Here is a 26259-nt window from a genome sequence, read left to right on the forward strand (position 1 = left end):
GGAAGTCTTGCTCGTTTAGGAAGTTGACATCTCAGCTTCGGTGGGAGAAGAGGAATTTATTTATTTATTTGCTTTTCATTTAGTGCCTCACCAGTGGCACATGGAAGTTCCCAGACTAGTGGTCAAATCAAGCTTCAGCTGCCAGCCTATTTCTTAGCCACTGCAACTTGGGATCCGAGCCCCATCTATGACCTATGCCAAAACTCACAGCAACACGGGGTCCTTAACTCACCATACTAGGCCAGGGATCGAACCCACATCCTCACAGACACTATGTTGTGTTCTTAACCTATTGAGCTCCGACAAGAGGGATTTTAAACAGCTTGTAACCTCACAAAACTCACCTGTTGTCTCACATAAAGCACCAGCATGTGATATCGGAATCTTTCTTCCAAAGATTCCTGAACAGCGCACCCACTTTGACTAACTTTCTCGAGCTGTTTTTTTGTTGTTACTTTAGGGCCACACCAGAGGCATATTGAGGTTCCCAGGCTAGGGGTCTAATCGGAGCTGTAGCCACTAGCCTACACCACAGCCACAGCTAGGTGGGACCTAAGCCTCGTCTGACCTACACCACAGCTCAGGTCAAGGCTGGATCCTTAACCCATGAGCGAGGCCAGGGATGGAACCCGCTTCCTCGTGGATCCCAGTTGGGTTCATTAAACACTCAGCCATGAAGTGAACTCCTCGAGCTGTTTTTTAAAAATTGCTGGAACTTATCAGGAAAGACACCCTCCCTCCACTCAGGGCAGTGGCATCTTCCCAGACTAGGCCCCCAGCTCTGCAGAAACAGAGTTGCACAAACAAACATAACACAATCAGCACTCTGAGTCACAAAGTGGATGGGGGGCGCAGTTTGTTACACGGCGACAGATAACGAGATGCTTATTCCAGGTTTATTGGAAAACAGGCTATCTTGCAACTGCTCAGGATAAACGATTCCCCGAAGCACTGCAGAATTTCCTCAGGAACCTGTGAGCAGATAAACCACATTGCCCTGAGGATCCTGCTAAACAGCCACACCCCAGGAAGCCTTAGGTTCAGCTCTGACTTCCAACATAAAAGCTGAATGACGGGTCCCCATCAGTCACCAGACTGCTCAGAGATGAGTGGTGAAAGGGCAAATCTGCGGAGACAAATAAAGAGAAAAAAAGGAGTTCCCATTGTGGCTCAGCAGGTTAAGAACCCGACATGTCTTTGTGAGGATGCCGGTTTGATCCTTGATCTTTCTCAGTGGGTCCAGGATCCGACATTGCCCTGAGCTCTAGTGTAGATTGCAGACTCTGCTCGGATCTAGCATTGTTGTGGCTGTTGCATAGGCTTGGCAGCTGTAGTCCCAATTTGGCATGGAACCTTTTATATGCCTAGGCTGTGTCCCAAAACAAACAAAACAAACAAACAAACAAACAAACAAAAAAAAAAAAGAAGAAGAAAAGAAAAGAAAAAAGAAAGAAATATTTACCTCATCTTGCCCCCTAAAATTGCTGGAGTCGTGAGTCTTAAAAAGCAAAAGTTGCATCTGGCCTTTGTGTGGTTGATCAGTTAGCCCTGAAGGCAAGAGCAAAACTGGGGCTACTAGGACCTTCTGGCTCCCAGCGATGGTTCATCAGCCCATTGTGGGGCTACACTGACTGGTAAGGGAGGAAAATTAATCATTCAGTCAGCTGAAGAATTCAGTTTCCAAATAATTATCTTGTAAGTATGTCCCTCTCCAGTTTTCCAAGTGCTTTAGAAAAGCTTGCTTCCTTTGATCCAAAGAAGTGCCTGCAATGGAGACAAGGCAGACACCATCAGTCCTAATAAAAACTGCTTCAGGAGTTCCTGTTGTAGCTCAGTGGGTTAAGAACCTGACTAGTATCCATGAGGATGTGGGTTCAATCCCTGGCCTTGCTCAGTGGGTTAAGGATCCAGTGTTGCTGTGAGCTGTGGTATAGGTCGCAGATGCAGCTTGGACCCTGGGTTGCTGTGGTTGTGGCGTAGGCTGGTGGCTACAGCTCTGACTCGACCCCTAGCCTGGAAACCTCCATATGCCATGGGTGTGGTCCTAAAAAGAAAAAAAAAAAAAAACCAGCTTCAATTATGTGAGTGACTACTATGTGCCCCTTACTGGCCCAAAAGCTTCAAAAACCTTTGCATCATTTATCCTCAACAACCACCTGAGGTTAGAAACAATTATTCCTTCCAGTTTATAGCTGAGGGAACCAGGGCTTTACAGAGGTTAAGAAAATGCAAATTCATGCACATTTTTATGTCCCCAATTTAGAGGGCTTCACAAGGTCAAGTTACTCTGCCAGCGGGCAAGGCTCATAGCTGTTCCAACCAAGTCTTAACCCGTAGTCAGTCTGACTCTGAAGCCCATGCCTTTAATCATGAGGCTGCCCACCCTCCGTGGGTCACAGGTAAGTTAACACAGGGACAGAAAGCCCCCAGATCAGCAGTCAGTATGCAAGCAGGCGGCTCACTACACCTGTTTATACACCACACTGCTTCCCAATTAAAACCTCCACAGCCAATTCCAGTGAGATTTTTCGGTAGAGTTTTCAGATTTTTCCTGTGAAAAGTTTCCCTCGGGAAAGACAGATGCTACCGTCTTCCTCCACTGAAGCTGCATGAGTCTAAGGAAGTCATTGCTTCTTCCTCCCCTGGGGCCTCTGGACTTGGGGGATGGATTTGAGAACGTTCCCAAGTGGCCAAACCAGCAAAGGGAGGTGCCAGGGATGCTGGTGTGTGCCCAAGTGAATCCATGGGAGCACACAGGCTACTGTTGTGGCCAGTAAGCCCCCAAATAAGGCTGGAGCAGGGGAGCGGGGCCCTGGCTTCACTCCAAGGATGATGCTTTGCTTGTCATCTCTCCAGCTGGCTAGTGGGGGGAGGCAGCCTGAGTCATACGGAGGGGAGGGTCAGCAGCCTGGGGTTACCATGTCCTCCTCCTCACAACAGATGTGCCCAGAAATGCCTCTGCCTGTAACTTACAAGGAATCCTGGGCTGCAGGTTTTGAAACGACTCCCAGAGCAGGAGTGAGCAAGCAATCATTTCTTTCCTAGGCTCCGGCAGAGGGTGGAAGATGGTGGCACCAACATGAAACCCATTGTGTCGGGATGAAAGAGAGGAAGCAATTCAACAGGGACAGGTCTTGTGATAATTTTAACTCAAAGAGAAAAATGAGCCTACTCCCACGTGTCTCCTGCTCCTGCTCCCGCTCACCGCTGTGGTCACTGTGCCAAGTTGGCTGAAGCCCCTGAAATAGCAGGTGCAACCTTGGTGACTGGGGACCAGAGATTCGACTTCACCACTGGGCTGTGGCATGAGGATCTGTATCTAAAGGATATTCAATTGTCCCCTTTTCTCTCCAGGTGGGGATTGGGGGGAAAGGGACCTTAGCGGAGTCACCAGGGCAGCCGTAGCAGAGGAAGAAGCAACAGAAGGATGAACAAAGTCCAGCCCCAAATCTTTCTAGTGTTTCCCCTCCTCCTTTGAGTGCCGAGTAGGTCAGTATATTTGTTCTAGCAACAAGCCTAAAATGGCATTTGGGCAAATAAAGCGGGACTAAATTACTATAGGAAAAAAACAACAGCAACAAAAACATATCTAAAGCTTCTTGAAAAAGAAAAAGCAACTTGAACTTGTTTCTGGCAGTAAACCTATGGGAGAAAAACACTCCACATGCAGCTCTTCTATCCCTTAATGATCCTGTGGGGCTTGGCCCATTTAAGGGCCCAAGGCAAACACATTCAACCCTGGCCAATTGTTAGCTTAACCAGAGGAGTTTTTATTAAATTCTCATATCCAAGCTCACCAATTAAGTCAGAATCTCAGGGGTGAAGCCCTGGGCACTGGTTATTTTTACAAAAGCTGCCCTCCCCATCCCCACCCCCCATGCACAGACAAGGTTGACAACCACTGCCCTAAAGGCTAAGAAAGGAGAGGCCTCAGCAAACCAGAGAGCCCATAGCAGCCACTGTAATGTTCAGATACAAAATATATATCAGCATCCCCGAGCTTCAGACCCCAACTTAGAAAATCATGACCCAGGGGTATGGTTGCTTTCCTCTCCACCTGCCCCTCTAGGCTACCCCAAGAGTGGCTGTGTTGTAGTGTGGTAGCTGCTGTTTTGGAGACAATCTCCGTGTTTCTTTGTGGGCGGTCCCTGTAGGACCCCAGCTCCTGACTCAGAGATGGGCTGGTGACCCAAATTAAGCTGATCCAGCCCTTTCTCCCAGGAGTCTTAACTCTGGGATAGAGCAATACAGAAGCAGAAAATGATTGGAGGAGTTCCTGTTGTGGTTCAGTGGTAATGAACCCAACTAGTATCCATGAGGACGAGGGTTCAATCCCTTGCCTCGCTCAGTGGGTTAAAAGATCTGGCGCTGCCATGAGCTGTGGTGTAGGTCACAGATGTGGCTCGGATCCCACATTGCTGTGGCATAGGACTGCAGCTGCAGCTCTGATTTGACCCCTAGCCTGGGAACTTCCATATGCTGTGGGTGTGGCCCTAAAAAGACAAAAAAGAAAGAAGAAAGGAAGGAAATAGTTGGAGCTGAGTTATGCTGGCACCAGCCCAGAGATAACTATGAGTCCTGGAGCTGTCCTTTGACCTACGACTCAGACATTTCGTCAGGTCTATGAGCTGCCCTAGGATCCAACATGTGCCTTTTTGCTTTAATTAGTCAGAATTTGCTTCTACTGACTGCAATTAAAGAACTCTAATTGATGAGTTCATTGATCAGAATGGGTAAGGTTATACCCTGGTAATGCTCCATGTCATCACAGTCCACTGGGGTTCTGCTCTGTGTCACCCTCTCCCCAGTACCCAGGCTTATGGAGCAGCCATCCCTAGAATATTGCCTGTCACTATGGGAGAGTTTCCCTCAGAAGGTCTCACACTATCCATTAGATGCTCTGGCCTTGGGTGGCACCGGCTCACAGCTCATTCGTTGGAACCAATCACAATTCCCATGGCCCCACCCAACTGCTAAATGCAACCCCACAGTGTAAACAGCATTAATGGACTTCAGCTTCATTAATCCAACAGCTCAGATATACTGGAGACAATCTGCCAAATTACCATTTCAGTATGTTTTTGAGGGCTAGTGTGGAAAACTGACCACTACTGCAAAAAATGTTCCTTTAGGCAAATATGTGCCAAGTTCCACGTAGCTGACTTGTAAAAGAAGATGGAATCTGTTGGTAACTTTGGCTTCCTATGCTTACATAATTATTTGAGAAACATGGCCCCAGAATTTGACAGGCTGGATTGGATTATTCAACCTCAGCCATGAGAAACAGGGCCAGCTCCATAATTTCTGGGGCCCAATTATGGGACCTCTCATTCAAAAAGCAAGAAAAAGTATTATTAAAGGTACTAAAATATATAAAGGTTTTTTCTTTCTTCCAGGGCTATTTTTTTTTCATTTGTTATTTAGTGTTGTTCCCCGTAAAGAAAAAGTAAAAATTTAAAGTATTAGTGATTTTGGAAAGACAGCAATTAAGTGTTGGCTTGAAATTCCCATTGCGGCTCAGCGGAACCGAATCTGACTAGCATCCGTGAGGAGGCAGGTTCAATCCCTGGCCTCACTCAGTGGGTTAAAAATCTAGCACTGACATGAGCTGTAGTGTAGGTCACAGACGCGGCTCAGATCCCGCGTTGCTGTGGCTGTGGGGTAGGTTGGCAACTACGGCTCCAATTCAACCCCTAGCCGGGGAACCTCCATATGCTGCAGGTGCAGTCCTAAAAAAAAAAAAGTGATGGCTTGAGGTGAAATCTTAATTCTCTGCTCAGGAATTGAACCTGGGAAGCCTAGATGAAAACAAGGAATCCTAGCCACTAGACTAGCTAGAGGCTAAGAGAAGAATGACCCTGATTCTTGTCCCCTGTTGAAAGAAAGAAAGTTTCAAGGAAGCAAAGACTGTGGAAACAGGTAGGAAGTTTATTGTTAGAAACACAGTGCAGAGGGATTGGCAGCTTGGGGTTATTGGATACCACTTGGAATGGATTTACAAGGAGGTTGCTGAGTAGCATCGAGAACTATGTCTAGATGCTTATATTGCAACAGAACAAAGGGTGGAAAAAAAAAATGTATACGTGTAAGAGTAACTTGGTTCCCATGCTGTACAGCTGAATAAAATTAAAATAATTAAACAAGAAAAAAAAAAAGAAAAGAAACACAGTGCAACATGTGGAAGAGCACCCAGAGAAGCAGTCTATTTATCTAAGGCAGAAGCAAAGCAGTAATACACACCTAACGGGGGAGTGCGGGCGCCAGCATCCTCCTGAAGGAGGAACTGTGCTAGAGAGCTGATTTCAATCACTTACAGAGGACAGTTCTGCTGAGTCCTTGTTTTCCTTTAGCCAATTATCCTTTTTCATTTCTCACACCTGACAGGACCCAGGGCCCTCCCGGATCTGCATGCATTTCTTTTGGCCAAGATGGATTCCAGAGCAAAGTGTTACGGGATGGTTTTCAGGACTTCTTATGGCCTGGCACCCCCTCCTTTTTTAACCCCCTAGGCATCTTTCTGTGCATGTGTAGCTGGGGAGGTCTCCTTGACCCCAGCAGTGATTGATGCGGTCATCTTATCTTTTCATTCCAGCAAAGCTCAGCTCCTGCCATTAACCTTCTCCTTGACGTGTCAAAGAGAAGCAAGGCCCAATTTATTCAGCCCAATAAGTCCTGGCAGTTCTCAGCCCAAGGGCCCATCTACCTCCCACCTCATTAGCATGAATTTTACTCTTTATACTGTGCAAAGCCAGTTCTAAATGCAAACATAAGAGCATTTTACAAAACTGCTGTTACAGAGTTGGTACATGCATCGGTCTTTTAGTTCTTGACAGAAGAGTGGAAGTGCAACACAACTGCTTTTATTTCTCTTCAGTACAAAGCAGAGCACCAACCATCCACCTTAATCTTATTGTTGAATAAGAAGGGGTTGAGAGGAAGCTGTCTCCCTTTCTTCCCACAGCATGGTTTGCAGAGCAATGGTCAGCACATCCAAGAGAAGAACAGTACTGAGAAAGGATACCAGCTTGTCTTCTTGCCCTTTTCTCTGTTTTCAAATTAAATTCTGATTCAAACAGAAAGCGCGGTGAAGGCTGTGCGAGCCCCTGCTGACCCAACGGAGACCCACCTCCCTCAACTTGCACCTGATCTGGGCTCACAGAACAGCGCATGCGTGCTGGGAACACTGGCGCCCTAGGCTGTGGGGTTGGAAGGGACCACGCTGGAACCAGGCGCTGAGACCCAACGCTGGACACTCACATCGCACGTTTCTGCCTCCCATGTACATGCTCCTTGGTCCCACGGGACTTCCCTTACAAAGCACAAGTTCAAATAAAAAAAAAAAAAATGAAGAATTTTGAGACAGTGACAGCAGAGCCTTACAACACAAGCCCCTTCTGAGCATGGGCCTGTGTGACAGCACAGAGCACAGCCACCGAGCCTGCCCTGATGAGACTTCTCCCCTCGCCCTCGACTACCACAAAATCAATGAGGCCCGTATTTAGCGATTCTGAGAAACAGTGTGCTAAGAAGTATGACGTGGGCTTGCGCAGTAGAGCCTGCCTTTATTCCTTCAGGCCACAGATGTATATGGAGCCCCTACTATGTGCCAGGAACTGTTTTAAGTGCTAGAAATAAAAATAATCCATATAAACAAAAAGCCCCCGCTCCAGAAGGTGACTTTCTAGCAAGAGAGACAAAAAACAAAATGAGTAAACAAAGTCAATAGTGTGTTGGGTGGTAGTTAAATGCTAGGGGAATAAAAATAAACCAGGCAATGGGGCAGGAAGGATTGGATGGGGGCCGCAGCTCTAGGCATTGATGGTTAACCTTATACAGCCTTTTACTGCAATAGTGAAGAGTAGAGAAAATATCAGAGGAGACAGCGGAGGAAATGGCCAGCGCTGGCAGTGGGAGGACGGAAAACTTTTCTTTTTTTTTCTTTTTTTTGTCTTTTTGCTATTTTTTGGGCCGCTCCCGCGGCATATGGAGGTTCCCAGGCTAGGGGTCTAATCGGAGCTGTAGCCCAGAGCCACAGCAACGCAGGATCCGAGCCGCGTCTGCAACCTACACCACAGCTCACGGCAACGCCGGATCGTCAACCCACTGAGCAAGGGCAGGGACCGAACCCGCAACGTCATGGTTCCTAGTCGGATTCGTTAACCACTGCGCCACGACGGGAACTCCGGAAAACTTTTCTGATGAGGGTCCTGGGTAGTGCTCTTTCGGGCCCCTCCACACCCCCTTTAGGAAGGGCACCTGCACAGGGAGCCCTCTGGTCTCTTTCAGCCAAGCTGGTCTAGTCTGTGCAAATGAAGTTCATTAAAAGTGAGTTTCCCTGGATGGAAGGGTTGAACTAATGATGCGTTCTTGTAGCCCCAGGAACGTTCAGTAGCCCACACTGAAAGCAGCTTTTCACTCAAAGCTTTCACATATATGGTTGAATGAGCCAGTGGATTCGGCACCCTAACTTAAGCCAAAAATGGTGGGGATTAGACGGGTAAATCAGACGTGCAATTTGCCTAAGTGAAAGCGAGAGGCTGAGGTGTCTTCTGCCAGGGTTTTGCTCTGCCAGATGAACACAATGACACCAGACCTTCCAGAACACTGTACTGGTCAGTCTACCTTTTTATATTTTTAATTACTTTTTGATTTTTAGGATTGCACCTGTGGCATATGGAGAGTCCCAGGCTAGGGGTCTAATCAGAGCTGTAGCTTCCGGCCTACGTCACAGCCACAGCAACACAGGATCCAAGCCATGTCTGCGACCTATACCACAGCTCAAGGCAGCGCCAGATCCTTTAACCCACTGAGCAAGGCCTGGGATCGAACCTGCATCCTCATGGATGATAGCCAGGTTTGTTAGTGCTGAGCCACAATGGGAACTCCCAGTCTGTCTTTTAAAACATCTCTAGAAACTATTTAGTTTCCCCTTCAAGAGAATCGTCGACTAATTTTTGATCCTTTAAAAAATGAATTTATAATGTGTTTCTTGACAAATATAAATTTGGCCATAGACATTAAGATGGAAAGGTTTAGGAAAAAAATGAGGAGTTTTCTCCTTATCCCTTGCTTGTTTTCTCCCTCTTTTGGTAAATCAATAGACAAAGATTATCAGGAGGCTCTCTGGGACTTTGTTCTTGAGTCATTTTCACATCCCAGGTTCAAATTCCACTTCTATTCCTTTTTAAGACATCTGTTGGTTTGGGGAGAAGAAATCATAGGATTATTTCTGTAACTGAAATGTGGTGACCTTGCAAAGAAGAAATCGGCATCAGATATGCTAACCATCCAGACCCAGGGCCAAATGTGCCCTCCTGAATTTGGGCAGAGCTTCATTTGCAAGTTAATGTTTAGCCAAATCTTCCTGCCTGGTTCTCCAAGCTTGTCCCTGAGGGCTGGCATGAGGAGTGGGTTGGGGTAGCCTGGTTGAGGAAACAGTAGCTGGAGGTTGGGTGCTCCCCACCCAGCCTGTTTATTCTGTGCTCTCAAGCAGAATGAAGAGGGCTGTGGGGATGCTCGTTAGCCATTCACCGCTCCCACTCAGACTCGGTCTGAATGGACTCTGGGGTTATTATTTGTTGGCAGATTCAGCCCACGTCCCTTCAGCGTAAACACTGGCATCTCTGAAGCTGGCTTCTCCTCCCACCTCTTGTTGGGTTTGGGCTGTGTTTCTGCATTTCGAGGCCCTTAAAGAACCTCATGAAGTAGAAGAGAAAAGAAAAGGGGCAGCCAGACAGGATACACTGGTTGTGCTATTCTTACCAGGCCTGCCAATTCCAAGGAGCTCCTGCATCTTAAATAGATAGTAAAAGGTTAATGTGCAACTGGGCCCCATTGACCAGCTACCTTTCCCTTAAATGGGGGATAAAGAGAGTCTTTTTTTTTTGCCTTTTCTAGGGCCACTCTCTCGGCATATGGAGGTTCCCAGGCTAGGGGTCGAATAGGAGATATAGCTGCTGGCCTACGCCAGAGCCACAGCAACACGGGATCCGACCTACACCACAGCTCATGGCAATGCCAGGTCCTTAACCCACTGAGCAAGGCCAGGGATCGAACCCGCAACCTCATGGGTCCTAGTCGGATTCGTTAACCACTGCGCCACGACAGGAACTCCAAAGAGATTCTTTAGGATGGCTCACAGAACAAAGACATGACCACCTTAAGAAACCATTTATACTTGCAAGCATTATAGTTAAAAAAAACAAAAGGCCAACATGGGTTCATCAACTGTAACAAAGGTACCACTCCAGCTGGGGGAGATTGTGTGTGGTGGGGGGCCTGGGGCAAATGGGAACTCTCTGCACTTTCCCTCAATGTTTCTGTGAACTCCAAACACTCCAAAAAATAAAGTCCATTACAAACTAAAAAAATAAAAACCTATGAGATCTCCCTATTCAACATAATTTTCATAGCCCAAAGTTAGTCACATATACTCTGGGAATGAAACAAAGTGAAATGAACGCTATGGAGTTCCCATCATGGCCCAGTGGAAACAAATCTGACTAGTAACCTTGAGGACCCAGGTTCAATCCCTGGCCTTGCTCAGTGGGCTAAGGACCTGGCATTGCCATCAGCTATGGTGTAGGTCACAGACATGGCTCGCATGTGGCATTGCTGTGGTTGTGGAGTAGGCCTGTGGCTACAGCTCAGATTCCACCCCTAGTCTGGGAACCTCCATATGCTATGGGTGCAGCCCTAAAAAAAGACCAAAAAAAAAAAGAAAAAAAAAAGAAGAACAATAAAAATATTCTGTATTGGTAGGCAGCAGATATTTGTATGTAATTGAAAATGCAAGTAATAAATTAAAAAACTGAAAATCTTAGTGGTTACTATTATTTACAGATTTTCCGTAAGCTGAACTAAGCACTTTAATTGTCTCACGAACCTCTTAAAAATAACGCTGTCCGGAAAGTGCTATTCTTATCCCTACTTCACAGAAAAGGAAACAGGCTTGAACAGGTTAAGAAAATTATGTCCAGTCACACAGCCAATAAGCAAACAACTGGGAAATTAGCATTAACTGGAAAGGGGAAAAAAAGTTAGAGAGGGAAGTCATCAATTTTTTTTTGCCTAAGAATAAACAAATTAAACATATTAAACATTTTTAATTTAAAAAACCCCAAAGCCCCTTACCCCTATCTCTGAAGGATAAACAAGCTGTAGTTGACAAGCTTGGAGGAGGGGAGAGATAAGGGAGAGAAAGATGGACACTGAAAGTGGGTACCATTTTCAGGGGATGGAGAGTTGAAAAGGATTCTTCTAGGGGTGGGGGTGAAGTTAAGTTTGGAGAAAAAAAGTGAAGAAGGGGCAAGAGAGGACATAAAAGAGGAAGAATTATATTAAAGAGTAGGACAATTTAATTCATGTGAACTTCATATTGGAATAAATTGGTTTCAAAAAAATGATTGTCTAGGAGTTCCTGTTATGGCGCAGCAGAAACGAATCAGACTGGTATCCATGAGGATGCAGGTTCAATCCCTGGCCCCGCTGAGCAGTGGGTCAGAGACCCAGTGATGCTATGAGCTGTGATGTAGTTTGCAGACATGGCTCAGATCCTGAGTTGCTGTAGCTGTGGTGTATGCTGGCCGCTGTAGCTCAGATTTGACCCCTAGTCTGGGAACCTCCATATGCTGTGGGTACAGCCCTAAAGATAAAGAAAAAAAAAATTAATAGGCTATCCATCAAATGTCAGCAAACTCTCTCTCTTAGTTCCTGGAACTTCCTATCCCACAGCTGAGGGCTATGACCAGACACCACAATAACTAACTAACTATCTAACTAACTAACTAAATAAATAAACATCCCAACGGCGGACAACTCTGAGAATAATAATAATAATAATAACCACATGAATTCAACAACCCCTGGAGCACTTCAGAGCCCCAAATCCTACTCTGGGTCCCTGCTTTGGTTTTGATTCAGTTATCTTTTATCTCTCTAGTCTGCTCTCATGTTCCTGAATCACTTATCTCTGGGATTTTCAATTGAAGACATGAAGGCATGACTAAATGTATTAATCATGACTAACGCTGTCTCATTTGAGGACTGTCAGGGGGTGAAGACATTGCAACATCAATGACGTGCATGCATTTGTTTTCTAAGGGAGTTTGGGCCTCAGGTTCAATTACAAGAGATTATAGTTAATAATCACCATTTATAGAAAGGAAGGATAAAAAATAGCAAATACATCTACTTGTTCACATCAGGTCCTTAAAAAGCAAGATATGCAAAAAGGGAAGGTGGGCTTAAGTGGCTTTGGGTGGAGGCTCTTTTGAGATCAAAGAATCGGGCTGCACCCTTGTCATATGGAAGTTCTCTGGTGTCTATGTTAATATTTACATGTTTTCACTGGGGGATTAAGGGGTGATGGAGCAAGGGTCAGAACATGAAGTCTCATAATCTCTCTCTAGCCATCATTGCCTCCCTCCCTCACCTGCCTTCAGCCCACTCTCCTGTCTGCTCACTGGCACACCCCTGCTTATAAACAGAGTGCTTGAGCAGGTGCATCAAGGCCCCTCACAGGCTGACTCCACCTGACGCCCAGTCACTCTTCTGCAGACATCGCATCCCAGCCCCACTGAACTGCTCCATCATTGGTCCCTAGTGGTGTGCAACTCTCTCTTCTCTCTACCTCCAAGCATGCCCCTCTCTCTGTGGGACAGTCTTCCTCCCCCCCCTCCCCCCCCCCCCACCCCCGGTCAAGGGAGGATGTCTCCTTCCAGATCTAAGCCCCTCTCTCATCTACTAGGGAACTTCCATTCTTACCAGCATTTGCAGCCAGCCAGCCCCTCCAAGCACTAGGGTGTTCCTTATCTTTGGCCAATGGCCTAAATGGGAGCCCCTCTGTCATCTCTCTGCTACATTCGCACCCCCAGAGAGCTCTGAGCTTCCTTGCCCTTGACCAAACTCCTGAGCCCTTCTCTCCATAACCTTTCCCTGAGCCCTCTAGGACTTCATCCCATGATAAAGCCTCTCTCACTCAGGACCATGTCATAGTGGGTCTGCCCCTCCGCCTCTTCCGGTTTAACAATCCCAGCTCTTCCAGCAAGGACACCACCTCTCCCCTGCAGCCTCCCCAAGGAGACGCCACCCATTCTTCCTCTCCTCACAGACTGGACCCAGGAGGTGGGATGTGTACCCCAACATCCGCTCCAAGTGACAGTTCCACACCCATTCAGGCTGACGTGAAACTAGCCTTTCTACTCCTCTGTCAAGATCAAATGCCAACCTCCAGTCATTCCTCTTCATTCAAGGAGCCTTTGGCACCTCACTCAATCTTCCTTTCCACTCCTGGACCTGCCCTTATCCTGGGGAGCTTCAATATCTTGGTTCTTTGGGAGTTCCTGTTGTGGCTCAGCGGTAACGAACCTGACTAGTATCCATGAGGACACAGGTTCGATTCCTGGCCTCTCTCAGGGGGTTAAGGATCAGGCATTGACCTGAGCTGCGGTGTAGATCACAGATGCAGCTCGGGTCCCGAGTTGCTGTGGCTGTGGAGTAGATCAGCCGCTACAGCTCCAATTCGACCCCTAGACTGGGAACCTCCATATGCCCAGGGTGCAGCCCGGTTCTTTGATCTCAAAAGAGTCTCCACTCAAAGCCACTTAAGCCACCTTCCCTTGGCCACCCCTGGACCTTGTTATCACCCAGAATTGCTCTATCTAGGAAATCTTGAATCCAATAGTGGAGTTCCCTGGTGTCACATCGGGTTAAGGATCTGGCATTGTCAATGCATCAGCTTGGGTTGCTGCTATGGTGGAGATTCGATCCCTGGCTGGGGAACTTGGGAACTTCCACATGCCTTAGGTGCAGCCAAAAAAAAAAAAAATCCGATTGTTTACTCCGATTACAAGATACCATTTTTCATTCCATTCGCCACATCTGTATTTTATTCAGCAAGACCTTCAGTATCTATCCCAGCTCCTCTGCTTTCTCCTTCTCTATCAACCCCCTCCTGCTTCTACTTCCTTCCCTATCAACCCCATGACTCATCACATCAGTCACTGACTTAAAAACATCTTCACTCTCTCATCCGCAGGATACTCTCCTTCTTTGGTTTCGGGAACCAAACCCTCCCCTAAATCTCCCTCCTCTAAATCTCTTTTCCAGAATGTCTTTGCCTTTCCCTTAAGTGTCTGTGTTCTTGAATGCCTGTTGGATTCTTCTCATTCTCCTTGGATAATCTTGTGTATGCTACTTGGATATTTCCGGCATTTAATTTCCTTTTCTACATAAGATGCCAAGTCCCTTGCTCTGCAGTTTCTTTTCCCAAGGAGACTATACAATCTCTGTATTTATTTTTTGGAACTAGAGAATTATCTTGACACAGATATATGCATAAGAGATTGCTAGAAGACCAAAATGAAATTTGCTCCTGATGCCTATTTATAGCATTTTTATCATGAGATGTTTTTGAAATCATGATAGCCACAATGTTTTGAACAGTTATTGTGTGTCAGACATGGGTGGAAGCTTGGTGGACTCTCATTGAACCCAAGTCATCAAGGTATTATTGATCCCAGCTTTCAAATGAAGAGAGGCCGGCAGCTACAGATCCAATTAGACCCCTAGCTTGGGAACCTCCATATAACATGGGTGCAGCCCTCAAAAAGACAAAAAAGACAAAAAAAAAAAAAGAGAGAGAGAGAGAGAGAGAAAGAGAGATAATAGAACCTATATAACCAGCACAGCCCTGTAAGGCAATAACAGCATGAGCTGGAATGTAATCCTGGCTCTAATGGAAACTAAGGCCCATCTCCTTTCCACCTATATTGCCACTCCAATATGGAAAGTTCTGTACCCATCCAGCTCAGCGATGGGCCTCTTAATGCTAACAGAAAATATTTGTAACTTATGACATATAAACAATACGCAACATTAATCAATAGCTAAAACACCAGAGATTTTCCCTAAAATTGACTTTATGGATGACATCTCTTACAGAGATTATTCCATGCCTGTGCCATACATTTTAAAATATGATATAATTTCCCTTATTGAAATGTACCATATTCAGATTTTGTTTATAAAGTTTTATTGTAAGGAAATGCTATGAAAAAGTCAGTTCTCGGAGTTCCTGCTGCGGCACAATGGGTTAAGAATCCAAAGGCAGTGGTTTGGATCACTGTGAAGGTGTGGGTTCAACCCCTAGCCCAGTGCTGTGGGTTAAAGGATCTGGCCTGCAGCCATGGCATAGCTCACAGCTGTGGCTGGGATTCAATCTTTGGCCCAGGAACCGCTATATGCCATGGGTATGACCATAAACAAAAGTCATTTCTCAACTTTGTTTTTTGCCATTAAGAAACAAGAATGATACAAAGTTTTTGGTTTCATTTTTAGTCTTTTTGATTTTTAGGGCCACACCTGCAGTGTATGGAAATTCCCAGCCAAGGGGTCAAATTGGAACTTCAGCTGCCAGCCTACACCACAGCCACAGCAACACCGGATCCTTAATCCACGGAGAGAGGCCAGGGACTGAACCCGCCACCTCATGGTTCCTAGTTGGATTCGTTTCCGCTGCACCACAATGGGAACTCCAAGTCCTCTAAATTTAAATAAATGGATTCAAATTGCTCCTAAAGAAAAGTTTGTAGAAAAGCTATTCCTCCTGTGAGGCAGTGGAAATCCCTGGAAGTCTGCCTGAAGCTTAGTATTTATTCTTAGACTATTTAGAGGATTTGGGTAACCTAAGTAAGAGATTAGAAAAGACTGATGATGAATAGAAGAGACAATCTTTACCTTCGCCAGAGCAGATTCTATTTCCAAAGCTAGCTTGCAATTGAAAAAACCTATGGGAGCTTCTTTTGCAGAAATGCGAAAATCAAGAAAAGGCCCTTGCTCAGCAAAAGTGAAGCACAGATGGTGAAGTGGCATGGATGCCTTTCCAAGGGACAGTTCCACCAGGGCCTCATCTTTCTGGCACTGCGAACACCAGCGGGATCAGCCACCCCTGCTGTCACGCCTGCAGAGCCAGCCTATCAGGCTGGAACAAGTGGCCAGGCATTCCCTGGTCCTCTTGGGCCCGAGCTGGACGAATTCAGTGTTCAACAAGCGGCAGTGCAGCTTTTAAGCTTCTGACACTTGCTTAAAGAAAATCACTGAGTACCCATTGTGGCTCAGAGGTTAACGAACCTGACCAATATCCATGAGGACATGGGTTCGATCCCTGGCCTCCATCAGTGGGTTAAGGATCCGGCATTGCCGTGAGCTGTGGTTTAGGTTGCAGATGAGACTTGGATCACGCATCGCTGTGGCCGTGGCGTAGGCTGGCAACTGAAGTTCCAATTTGACTCCTAGGCTGGGAATTTCCATATGCCACGGGTGTGGCCCTAAAAAGCAAAAACAAAAAACAAAACCAAAAAACCACAAGCAATTATTGAGCACTGGTGTCAGGCACCGGGGATAGAAAAATGAGCAAGGCAGCCTCCTGCCCCTAATGGGTCCCAAACAAGCCTAAGAAACAGGCACGAATAAAGCCACTTAAGACAACAGGAGCTGATTAGCCTGGGGACGAGTACAGTTCTGTGGGGATGTGTGGAGAAGGCGAGGGACAAAGAGGACAGTGTTGGGAGAGCGACTCCGAAGTGGTCACACTTGAGCTGGGTTCCTCCAAACTTCCAGCACCAGGAAGCAAATCCCAATCTTTCCTTCCAGGGCTCACTGTTCTAAGAAGAACTAACAAAAGCTTAGAAAGAGCTACATTCTTTAGATACATAACGTCCTCATTAGTGGCTCTCCTCCAAAGCCAAACAAAGCAGCTGAGGAGCAGACTTCAAAGCCGCTCATCTGATGACAGACTAGGACACAGAATGACTCTAAATGAGAATAAGCCCCAACCGAGGCACATTTTGCAGCCTTCCAATTATCACCGCTGCTGGCAAATCTGTTCACTCAAAAGCCTTTTTCTCTTTGTTGTCCCACAGCAAGATAAATCTTTCTTTGGTTGTCTCCGAAGGGAAATATTAACAAGTTCAAGAATTAAAAGATGCATGTAAACTTGACCCTAAAAACTATCTTCCTGTTCAAATTCACTAAGACAGCAAGTTCTTGAATCCCAGTCAAATATTTCCTAGCAGGTCCTCGCTTCCTCTGGGTGGAGGCCGACTTTAAGTTACTTAAACAAATGTTGATCCTTCTGAATGGAGTTATAACCTCAGTTTTGATTCTAGCTTAGGACAGTAGACTAAATTTCTATTCATTCCAGCAATAATGAAACATCCATTATGTTCATAGGAGGGATTCAAAATAACTTCCTCCATCACTTTCTTTTTTTTCTTTTTTTGTCTTTTGTCTTTTTTTTAGGGCGGCGCCTGTGGCATATGGAGGTTTCCAGGTTAGGGGTCCAATCGGAGCTGTAGATGCTGGCCTACACCACAGCCACCGCAACACCTGATCCAATCTGCCTTGTCTGCAACCTACCCCATAGCTCATGGCAACGCCAGAGCTTAATCCATGGATCGAGGCTGGGAATGGAACCTGCGTCCTCATGGACGCTAGTCAGATTCGTTTCCACTGAGCCATGAGGAGAATCCCTCCTCCAACACTTTCAATCCCGTCTACTTACTTCGTTTTCATCACAGCGCTTACTCTACCTGCCACTGTACTGTACACTAGAACCTCAATTTCATGAGGACAGGAGCTTCAGAACCACTTTGATCACTGCTGTGATCCCAGAACCTAAGACTGCCTGCTAGAAAGTGTATTTGCTCAGTGAGATACATACTCAGGTGAATGAATGCGCTGGGCATTGTGCAGTGCAGGGTAGTTGACTAAAGCTGCAAAACGTAGTGTAGCTCCATCATTTCTACATGAAAGGAGTGGTGGAAGGAAGGACTGTGCCTTAGAGCTGGTTTCCATGTGGACTTGGGGTGATTTGGTGTGGGGAAAAAAAATGGAGATTTTTGGAAGAACGGGGAAATTCCTGCCACTAAATGGGTACATGAATAAAATAATAAGTGTGTCTGATTGAATAAATATCGAAGTTTGTGAAAGAACAATATGGGATCCTTTCCCTCAGGACGTCACATTTAGTACAATAAACAGACAACTTACGATAAACATGGTGGATGCAAAACATATTAATAAAGTGCTAAAGAGAATGTAAATTGGTGCAGCCACTACAGGAAACAGTATGGAGCTTCCTCAGAAAACTAAATATAGAGTTGCCATATGATCCAGCAATCCCACTCCTGGGCATCTATCCAGATAAGACTATAATTCAAAAAGACACTACACCCTATGTTCATAGCAGCACAATTCACAATAGCCAAGACAGGGAAGCAACTTAAATGTCCATCAACAGATGAATGGATAAAGATGTGGTACTTATATAATGGAATATTACTGTAAAAAAGAATGAAATAATACACTTGCAGCAACATAGACGGACCTAGAGAATCTCCTACTAAGTGAAGTAAGTCAGAAAGAAAAAGACAGATACCACACACTATCACTTACATGTGGAATCTAAAATATGATGTAAATAAACTTACCCATGAAACAGAAATAGTCTCACAGACATGGAAAATATACTTATGATTGTCAAGGGAGAGGTAGATTGAGTTTGAGTTTAGCACATATAAACTCATATATTATGGATAAACACAAGGTCCTACTGCATGGCACAGAGAACTATACTCAATGTCCTGGCATAGACCATGATGGAAAAGAATATGAAAAAAGAATACACATATATGAATAATATGTATAATATACACATCTATAATATGTATTATATATTATATATGTATACTATATGTGTGTATATCATATATAATATATGATATGTATTTATATTATTATATTATTATGTATAATATATAATACATATTCATACAACATATTATTAAAATGAACAGTATGTATAATATATATTATATTATATATGCATATTAATATAAGCATATGCATATAAATGCATATATATGCACATATATTATGCATATATATTATATATGCATATATGTTGTATATGCATATTAATATATGTTATACACATTATTCATATCACATATATATTATTAAACTGAATAATATGTATAATAATACATAACTGAATAATATGTATAATATATATAGATAAATCACTTTGCTATACAGCGGATACTACCACAACATTGTCAATCAACTACACTTCAATAAAATAAATTAAAAAAAAAAAAAAGAAGCCCCAGAAAATCAGCAACGAAATGAGGAAGATCCACAAGGCTGTCTGAACTGGGGCTTACTATCAGAGGGGGAACTTGCCAGTGCTGCTCATTTGCCCATCTGGTGATTCCCACACATACACACAGAGACTTCAACTTTGGAGAGCCTCCTCAGGTTAGACATAGGAGCAGGAACTCTGAGCCAGGCCACCTGCATTCATATCCTAGGCTTGCCATTTATTATTTGTGTGGCCCACCTCAACATCCCTGTAGATCAAAGCTAATCGTACCATTCCCACCTCAGAGGACTGATGTGAGAATTAACTGACTTAGTAAGTGTGCTCAGAACAGGACCTGTCATAGAGTAAATCAAGTGATAGTTGCTTTATTGTTATTAATGGAATACTAGTATTATTGTCGACGTTGTTACAAATAGAACAGTATGCCTAAGGATGAAATAAATCACCAATTATGATTTAAAGGCAGTTCTAGTTTCCACCCTAGGCCTTCTGAGGTCAACTGAGCCTTCAAATGAGGGCCAGCAATCAGAGAGAGATCTGACTTCAACAGTCCAGGTAAATCTTGCCCAACATACACATAGCAGTCTTTTATGTTGATTTTTCAATTTTTAAAAATTTTATTCTATTTTTTTAAATTGAGGTACAGTTGGGAGTTCCCATCGTGGCTCAGTAGTTAACGAATCCAACTAGGAATTATGGGGTTGTGGGTTCGATCCCTGGCCTTGCTCAGTGGGTCAAGGATCCGGTGTTGCCGTGAGCTGTGGTGTAGGTTGAAGATGCAGCTCGGATCTCGAGTTGCAGTGGCTGTGGTGTAGGCCGGCGGCTACAGCTCCAATTAGACCCCTAGCCTGGGAAATTCCATATGTCGCAGGTGTGCCCCTAGAAAAGACAAAAAAAAATAAAAAAATTAAAAATAAACAAATAAATTGAGGTACAGTTGATTTAACATAGCTCTTAACGGAAAGAGAAACCAAAGTGAATTATTCACATATATACCACATGAGCTTAGATAAAAAATACATTACATAGCAGGAGCTCCCAAAGAAAATAAGAAATGATATTAATTTATGCCTTTCAGCCTAGACCCTACAACACACTTTGGCTGGATTTAAGATAATTTGACATCTTAGCCACTGGCCAAGCGAAAGCTACTTTTAACATTTTTGTCACTTTTTTTCTGCATTTAAGATCCTAAAAGCTACTACTAAATATTCTACATCACAGAAACTATAAAAATATAAAAATAAAAATGTCAAATTATCACTGTAAGTGTAACAGCATCACCCTTAACACTTCCCTGTTACAGAATACAGATTGTAGGAAATCAGTAACAATGTTATAAGACATTTCTTTATGTTTATACATCAAACATGGTTTTCACTCTTTTATTCATGAAAAGCAACAAGTAAAAACTTGGCCTTTATTACCCCAGGTTTCAGTTTCTATGCTCAGAAATTTAGATTAAATATCCCCAAGAAATGCTTTTCAAAGATAGAAGCCTATGAGTAGGAGTTCCCCGGGTGGCACAGCGGGTTAAGGACCTGGTGTTGTCTTTGCTATGGCTCAGGCATGGCCAAAAAAAAAAAAAGAAAGAAATCTTGTTTGGAGTTTCCATGTGTTAAGGAACCTACACATGGCTTCTGCGGTGTGGTGGGTTCCATCCCCGGCTCAGGAACAGCTATATGCCGAAGCTGTGATAAAAAGAAGAAGCCTATGAAATTACAAGTCATTACACCCCAAAAATATGCTTTATTATACCAAGTTAAAAGTAAATTGGTTTCATAAAAAGCCAGGTATTCAAAAAATATGTAATCTTTTTAAAACTCATTATCCTTGCTCTCTGTTTGCTCTGCTTTTTCCTTACTCTTTATAATTACTTTCATTTAATTAGCAACATTACCTTTGTACATGCAAATAAATCTCTTACATATTTTTCTGAAATATATCATAGTTTACCATACTGGCTCAAATATAAATGTAGAATTGTATATAATATTGGTCACTTTTTTTTTTTTTTTGGCCACGCTCATGGCATGAGGAAGTTCCCTGGCCAGGGAGTGAACCTGGGCCAAAGCAGTAACCAGAGCCACAGTAGTGACAATGTCAGATCCTTAACCCATTGGAGCCACCAGGGAACTCCACCCACTCTTTTTTTTTTTTTTTGGTCTTTTTAGGGCTGCACCCACGCATATGGAAGTTCCCAGGCTAGGGGTCAAATCATAGCTACAGCTGCCAGCCTACACCAGAGCCACAGCAACGCAGGATCCAAGACGCATCTGTGACCTACACCACAGCTCACGGCAATGCCAGGTCCCCAACCCACTGAGTAAAGCCAGGGATCGAACCTGCATCTTCATGGATATTAGTCTGATTCGTTTCCACTAAGCCACAATAGGAACTCCAGCCACTCATTTTTTTAATATCACAGAAATACATTTTCAAATAATTTCCGGAGAATCGTGTGCTTCAAACTCATTCCTTTGGTTCCTTTCATTAAAACTCTCTTAAAATTCAACCAATCCTATTCATGAATTCCTCATCAAAATTCAGGCCTTAAGTCTCCTTCCTCAAGCTTACTCTCTGTTACATACATCACTGTTAAAACAAGTCGGCTTGTGACTTTATAAGTTAAAGTCCTGAAAATAACTACACCTTTTTCAATCATCATTAAAGGAGAACAACTGGAAACCACCTGGGCTATCTTGGGCAGCCTACAAATGCCACCTGACTTGGTTTAAACCCTGGCTTTCAAATCCCCTGGGGTCTAGGGAGGACAAGCAGGGGCTGGCATGACTCCGGGCTCTCCAAACCTAGAGTTTTAGTTTTATTTATCTTATTCGTATACGCTATCAGGTGAGGTTTTTTTGTTTTGTTTTTTATAATATTCCCCTGATTGCTTGTTTTCTCTTTTTCTTTCTCTTTCACCACCACCCCTCCTTCTTCTTTTTCTAGGCATAGCCTTTTCCTTCTTCTGAGCAAATCTGTTCAAAGCCATCAGGTGGACCAGAGCAAGTGAGCAGCCTAGTGGGCAGTGGGAGAGTCAGATCCAGAGAGGAGGGTGTGTTGGGGAGGGTGGTGACAGGATGAGGAGGGCAGGCAGCTTGAGGCAGTGAGTCAGGGCTCAAAGAGGGCACAGTGTCCACATAAGGGGAGCAGCTTGGCCTGGGTGGTCAGCCAGAGCCTGGGGAAAAGTGGGCAGAGAGGGCAACCCGGTGCAGTGTTCTCTATCCCTTGCACAGTGAGGAAGGACGGTGTCCACACAGGGGAAGGATTGGGGCTTGGAGTCAAAGCAGGGTACAGAGGGAGTTCAGGTCAGGAATGGGAGTGACTCAGGTCAGTGGGAGAGTCAGAGGCCACGCAGGGTAAAGTGTCCTCGTGCATAGGTGGGTGGCTCAGACTAGGCAGGGTAGGAGGGCATCCCCACCAAGAAGTGGTCCACTGTCGACCGGCTGGAGCCCAGGCGTAGGCAGTATCCATCTGTGAGGGCAGCCCAGCAGGAGTTTCGAGGGACCACACAGGGCGGGAGGATGCCTGCACACAGGGAAGGCTCAGCACAGGCTCTCAGGTGTTGGAGTGAGATAAAGGGGGCGCCCAAGATAGCAGCAGCCTGGTATGAACTGTGAGAGTCTAAATGGAGTTATAGGGGATCCATAACCTTGGAAAGGCAGCAGTAGTGATAAGACAGCTGATATACTGGGAGCCTGATCAAAAATCCTGAACATTTAAAGTTAAAGAAACCGACTCTTTTACTGTCAGAGGAGAGCAGAACCCCAGGGTTAGAACAGGACGTATCAATTATGAAGCCAGGGATTTCCTTTTTTTTTCTTTTTTCCTTTTTTTGTCTTTAGGGCCACACCCACGGCATATGGAGGTTTCCAGGCTAGGGGTCTAATCGGAGCTGTAGCTGCCAGCCTACACTACAGCCACAGCAACACGAGATCCAAGCCAGGTCTGCAACCTACACTGCAACTCACGGCAATGCCGGATCCTTAACCCAATGAGGGAGACCAAGGATGGAACCCATGTCCTCATGGATACTAGTTGGGTTCATTAACCACTGAGCCATGATGGGAACTCCGAAAGTCATGGATTTCCACAGAGACAGATGGAGAAGTTTAGATGAAAGTGTGCATGTGTACATACACACACAATCTACCCCCTGAAAGGGCCTCGGACTGCTACTTTCCCCAAAGCAACAAGCAGAACTAATTCCCAACTAGTATACTTGACTTCTAACTTATCAATCTCCACTAAAAGAACTCTTTAGAGAAATGGCCAATTCCTGGGGAAGGAATGGGAAAGCACAAGATGAGTCTCGAACATCCTATAGCAAAAAGTAAAGGGTTCAAATAGTGAAGCTCTAGTCAGCAGACCATAGAAGCCAGCTTATCACTGGACAAATCAGGGGCGAATTGAGCATCAGAATAAATGATGATAATAATGAGAAATAAAGTATGGTCCCTGGGCCATTAACAACAGCATCACCTGGAAACTTGTTAGAAATGCAGATTCTGGAGTTCCCTCATGGCTCAGTGGTTAGTGAGCCAGACTAGGATCAATAAGGATGTGGGTTCGATCCCTGGCCTCTTTCAGTGAGCTAATGATCTGGTGTTGCCATGAGCTGTGGTGTACGTTGCAGAGGTGGCTTGGACTCTGCATTGCTGTAGCTGTGGTGCAGGCCAGCAGCTACAGCTCCAGTTCAACCCCTAGCCTGGGAAACTGCATATGCCTTGGGTGCAGCCCTAAAAAGAAAAAAATTAAAATAAAAAAAGAAATATAAATTCTCAGGTCCCACCCCAGACCTACAGGGCTTAGCAGTCTTGTTTCAACAAGCCCTTCACTGGATCCTCATGCACACTCAAGTTTGAAACCACTGAAGTAGGAAATTATGAATCTATAAAACAAAGAAAATGAAAGTTTGATGTGGAATATAATATCTACATAGTCGTCAAAGCACCACCACACAAAATACTATAGAAGAGAAAAAGAGTAACTTTACAAACCTTAAATTATCAAAATGCACATAAGTAATGGAACAAATTGAAACTGAGCACCACCTAAGACGTGATGAGAAAAATCATAACTTCTGTGATATTCCTTCTACACAAGTGCATAATCTGAATTTAATAATGAAACATCAGGAGTTCCCGTCGTGGCAGAGCAGGAATGAATCCGACTAGGAACCATGAGGTTGTGGGTTCCATCCCTGGCCTTGCTCAGTGGGTTAAGGATCCGGCATTGCCCTGAGCTGTGGTGCAGGTCACAGACGAGGCTTGGATCTGGTGTTGCTGTAGCTCTGGTGTAGGCCGGTGGCAACAGCTCCGATTAGACCCCTAGCCTGGGAATATCCATATGCCACGGGTGTGGCCCTAAAAAGAAAAATAAAAGAATCGAGGTCTTAAAAATCGAGGAAAGAATGAGTAGCTGTTCCAATTCATTCCTTCAGTAGTAACAGACATATTAAAAGTGCTCAATTAGTGTTTACAGGTAAAATGTCTGCCAAAGCAACTCTGGAATTTTGAGTTCTTCAAGTCATTGGAATATTCCTATAAGAAAACATGATCTAAATAAAAAATCTAGACCTTCCGATTTTACCGTTACTTTTGTAACAATTTATCTTCAGTCAAAATAGTTTGTCATTCTTTCTGACAATAACTTGGACTGCAAAACAAAATTGTATCAAGGCAGCTCCCAATAACAATAAACCATGTCTTTGGCATATGGAAGAATGGTCATTTTCTGAACCTGCCTGCAGTATGTCCAAAAGTATAGTTTTATCTTCTAACTTGAAAGAAAAGGCTGGAGTTTCCCTCGGGGCACGGAGGAAACGAACCTGATTAGGAACCATGAAGTTTCGGGTTCGACTCCTGTCTTAGCTCAGTGGGTTAAGGATCTGGTGTTACCATGAGCTGTGGTGTAGGTCGCAGACACGGCTTGGATCTGGCGTTGCTGTGGCTGTGGTGTAGGCCAGCAGCTGTAGCTCCAATTAGACCCCTAGCCTTGGAACCTCCATATGCCACGAGTGCGGCCCTAAAAAAAGAAAGAAGAAGAAAAGAAAAAAAAAAAAGGAAAAGGCTAATGTGAACACACTAATGTTTTACTTGACTGGAAATTTGCTAATACATCCTAATGAATTACCTAATTCATTAAGCAATTGTTCCTAACTCTAATTCTGAGGAAATACTGTACCATGCCTCAATAACCAAGAGTCCTCAACACACTCAGAGTTAGAAGGAAACATAGGAATAAATCTTCATGACCTTGAGTTAGGCAAAGGTATTCTTAGATATGACACCAAAAGCACAATCAACAAAAGGAAAAAACTGATAAGTTGGTCATCATCAAAATTAAACTTTTGTGCTTCAAACAATACCATCAAGAGAGTGAAAAGACAATTCACAGAATAGGAGAAAATATGCACAAATCATGTATCTGATAACGTCTTGTATTCAGATTATATAAAGAACTCTTACAACCCAATGACAAAAAAGAAATTTAAAAGTGGGCAGGAGTTCCCACCGTGGTTCAGCAGGAATGAACCCAACTAGTACCCACAAGGATGCGGGTTCAATCCCTGGCTCTGCTCAGTGGGATAAGGATCTGGTGTTGCGGTGAGCTGAGTTATAGGTTGCAGACGCAGCTCGGATCCGGTGTGGCTGTGGCTGTGGCATAGGCCAGCAGCTGACAGCTCTGATTCGACCCCTGGCCTGGGAACTTCCATATGCCACAGGTGTGGTCTTAAAAAAAATAAATAAAAGCGGACAAAGGATCATTAACAAGAAACATTTCCAAAGAAGATACGCAAATGGCCAATGACCACATGAAAACGTTCTCAACATCATTAACCATTAAGAAAGTGCAAACCAAAACCCAGGGATACTTCACAAGCCATAATCAAAGACTGTATGTGCTGAGAAAACCTTGGAGAAATTGGAACACTCCTCCATTGCTAGTGGCAAAGTCCAATGGTGCAGCCACTTGGCAAAACAGTTTGGCAGTTCCTCAAAAGGTTAAACATAGAAGTAACATATGACCCATAGTTCCACCTCTAGATATATACTCAAGAGAAACAAAAATATGTCTACACAAAAACT

The sequence above is a fragment of the Phacochoerus africanus genome, chromosome 6 (assembly GCF_016906955.1).
Source record: "Phacochoerus africanus isolate WHEZ1 chromosome 6, ROS_Pafr_v1, whole genome shotgun sequence".
In the NCBI taxonomy this organism is placed as follows: domain Eukaryota; kingdom Metazoa; phylum Chordata; class Mammalia; order Artiodactyla; family Suidae; genus Phacochoerus; species Phacochoerus africanus.